The sequence below is a fragment of the Sinocyclocheilus rhinocerous genome, unplaced genomic scaffold, assembly GCF_001515625.1.
Source record: "Sinocyclocheilus rhinocerous isolate Xijiao unplaced genomic scaffold, SAMN03320098_v1.1 scaffold5236, whole genome shotgun sequence".
Taxonomy (NCBI): Eukaryota; Metazoa; Chordata; class Actinopteri; order Cypriniformes; family Cyprinidae; genus Sinocyclocheilus; species Sinocyclocheilus rhinocerous.
In genome coordinates this window covers 70,538-74,332 of record NW_015665840.1, presented here as the reverse complement: position 1 = coordinate 74,332, position 3,795 = coordinate 70,538, and the positions used below count along the sequence as shown (strand labels likewise).

Here is a 3,795-nt window from a genome sequence, read left to right as displayed (position 1 = left end):
GTGTGCGTGTGTGTGAGTGTGTGTGTGTGTGAGTGTGTGTGTGTCTGAGTGAGTGTGTGTGTGTGTATTAAGGAGCTGATCTGAGGGAGGAGCGTGTGTGTGTGTGATTGTGTGTGTGTGTGTGTGTGTGTGAGTGAGTGTGTGTGTGTGTGTGAGTGTGTGTGTGTGTGTGATCGGTTTTTCACTCACGGGGTATTTCTCCAGTGGGTCTGTGAGCAATGCGTCTCCAAATATTGATCGGCAATACTCGGCCATCTTTGCCTGCTGTTTGGGACTGAGACACAGTAAGAGCGTGAGACACACTGAGCAATCTAGCGACGCTGCGACAGATGCAGTACTCCAGTGCTGCCATTACATTGCCAATACATTACATGTTTTGCCATGAAACATTCTATCAATACAATATGCTGCTCCAAGAAAAAAATGTGAAAAAGAGCTTTGACACTTACGAGTCCACATGGTTCTCAAAGGACAGGATGACTGGGAACGGAGACGTCTTGAAGGCGCTCTCTGCGATGGCCTCAATCACCTCCTGAAAAGCCATCCATTAGTTTACATGCATGGAAATGACACCACAACTGAGGGACAGTCATGATTTTAAAGAATTAGTAAACATTAGGTGTGCAATGGATGTTTTTTTTTTACATTTACATTTAGCCATTTAGCAGACGCTTTTATCCAAAGCGACTTACAAAGCAGAAGCAATCAGACCAACGAGAGAGCAACAGTATACATGTGCTGTGACAAGTCTCACTTAGTCTAGCACAGTGCACATAGCAAGGTGTTTTTTATATACTGTATATATATAAATAAATTAGACTGAATAGAACAGAACACAATAGAATAGAATAGGTAAGTGCTAGTATTATTTGGTCAGGTGCTGGCGAAAAAGATGTGTCTTTAGATGTTTTTTGAAAATGGCTAAAGACTCAACAGCTGGGATTGAGATCGGAAGGCTGTTCCAGCAGCTGGGGACAGTCCAGGAAAAGGTCCGTGAGAGTGATTTTGTGCCTCTGTGGGATGGCACCACGAGGCGTTGTTCACTTCTGGGCGCGTAGGTCTGAACTAGCGAGTTTAGGTATATTGGTGCAGCACCAGTGGTTGTCTTGTAGGCAAACATCAGTACCTTGAATTTGATGCGAGCAGCTACTGGCAGCCAGTGCAAGCTGATGAAGAGAGGTGTAACGTGAGCTTTCTTCGGCTCGTTGAAGATTACTCTCTTTTTTCTGTTTATTCGATCATTCTTGTGCTTCCACAGAGAACGATGAGACATCAAGTCTGTCTCCTCATACACCAGATAAATGTTTTCTGGTACACTGGATCACTATTCTTCATCAACAGAATTCAGATTGTGTACACACTAAATTATACCACCACATCTGCTAACCCTAAGAACTTATTCTAACCCATTCAAATATGTTTTTAATATGTCTCAATCGTATATATATTCTCTCTGCCTCTCTCATGCCATTTCCTTATCATCCTTCACGCTCTGCCTAACAGTTCCTAAAGCTCACCCCGTCTGAAGGTTCTACTAAATCTCAGCGCTGGTTCTCTGTTTCTCCACATCTCTGTCAAAACCATCTCATCCTGCTCAAATCCCAAGTCCGCACCTAACAAGGGAGATAAATGCATTTACCTTGAAGCAGATCTCTGAGGTCATGGTGAAGCCGTGTGTAATGATGGGCTCCTCGTCGGCGGTGCGTCCCTTCCAGCAGTCCAGCTCTATACAGCGACAGCCGGAGAGCAGAACCTGCCGGTACATCTCCACAGACGAGTTTCCCGCCAGCTGACCCGCTGCAGAAAACAACAGAGCACGGACAAACGCTGGACATCAGGTGGAGACTCCATCACAAACCTCTCACTCGTATCTACTGTACTTTCTTTGATGGCATCGCAGGAGGACGGTGTTGCACAACATGCTCATGTTTCATCTGATTTGATCAAGTTTGATAATTAAAATATAGTGTTTCTCTTCCTTGTCAAAAGTTGATTAGTCTGTTTATTTTGCATTTGTAATGTGGCATGTAAATTGTGCAATTTTTATACCATTTCACCTACAATAATATTGCACCCCAGCTGAGAGGAAATGCAATGCAAAGTCTTTAATGAAAGTTGAGGGGTTTATGTTGCAGAAATCCCATTCATTTCGGTCTTCTGAGTGATTATGAACTTCCTGTCTGAATTAGACAATTGGCAGAACTTCATTTAAATGAATCTAAAAATGCATTAGTGAGACATCTTGAGTTTTATTGCAAAATAAAGTATATTGATTGGAAGTGCTGAAACTGAGTCTAAGTCAAGTACTCAAATGATACTGACATTAATATCATAATTCTACATGCATGTAAGTGCAAAAAAAAAAACTGCAGAGAGGTTTTTGTCACTCCATCTTCATTCGAATGGCTAATTCTCTAATGGCTAAAACCATAAACCATCTGTTCAGACCACAAGTCATCATGACCTGTGAGGTAGGTGTTGTGTGATGCGTCTGATTGGCTGACCTGTGAGGTAGGTGTTGTGCGAGGTGTCTGATTGGCTGACCTGTGAGGTAGGTGTTGTGCGAGGCGTCTGATTGGCTGACCTGTGAGGTAGGTGTTGTGCGAGGCGTCTGATTGGCTGACCTGTGAGGTAGGTGTTGTGCGAGGAGTTGATGAAGTAATGCGAGAGTGGCAGCGTCATGTCTTCACTCTGGTCCAGCTTCTCTGGAGGGATGATACTGTTCTCTTCTCCGCTGAGATATCTGCCGAAGCCCTCCACCGAGATCTGCCCTGCACCACAAAACAACCATATCAACAATCCTCTGCATGTTTGCAGACTTTGGCCTGTGCTGGACAGGAGCCTTTAGACCAGTGGATGGTTTCCTTCTTCAAATACTCAGTCCTGCTTCTGGAGATCTACCCCTCCACAAAGTCTAGCGCCAGCACCAGAACCAGCTACCGAAGGTCTTCAGGAACACTTGGATCAGTTCAGGTACAGTAGATCTACAGGAACAGGAATGAACACCTCTACTCTAATCTAACTCATTTTAAGAATGAATGCAACCGCACCAAAGCGTGCTGCGAGCGTTTCCTTATGGTCCAACAAATAGTGATGGGAAGTTCGGCTCTTTTCAAAGATTCGGCTCTTTTGGCTCGGCTCCCTAAGAAGAGCCGGCTCTTACGACTCCCAAATGGCTCTGTATTTAGTATCACTCGGAGCCTTCTATTTTAGCACAATTTAGCAGTTGTGAATGGTTTGTGTGTTGGTTAGCAATTTTTTATTCAGTGTTTTCATAAAAGCCTTATTTTTAAGCATTCTTTTAAAATATAGTTACTATTATTTAACATTTTAATAAAACTTTAATTGAACAATTGAACACAGAACCACAGCAAACAAATAAATAAAGGCAAAAGTCTTAACATTAAGACACTTTAGTCTTTAGTAGGGATGGGAAGATTCTCCGATTCGCTCGGTGCATCGGCATAAAAAGTTAACGATGCTGAAAAAAAAAAAAAAGAGTCAAATAATAGTATGTGAGACAGTGGTAATGTTCCTGTTGGTCAGTAGAGGAGCTTAGCTTAGCCTGAAAGTTAGCCTGCTTTAGACCAGGTTAGTTTCCCAGCATAAGTTGCCACAGTAACTAAGCTTGATCTAGGCCTATGTTAAATTTGCTTTATGGAACCAAATCATTTGACAATGAGTCAGACTAACTGAAATAAGCCTGGCTTATTTGGTAAACTTGTTTCATGAAACAGGCCTCGAGGCATTAAAAGTGATCATATTTTCTCCATTGCATCGTATTGCATCGAATCG

At 42.7% G+C, this 3,795-nt stretch overlaps 1 pseudogene; it reads right to left on the bottom strand.

The window, feature by feature from the left end:
• Positions 1 to 3,795, bottom strand: part of LOC107731600 (1-phosphatidylinositol 4,5-bisphosphate phosphodiesterase beta-1-like) — a 111,207-nt pseudogene that overhangs the window by 50,532 nt on the left and 56,880 nt on the right.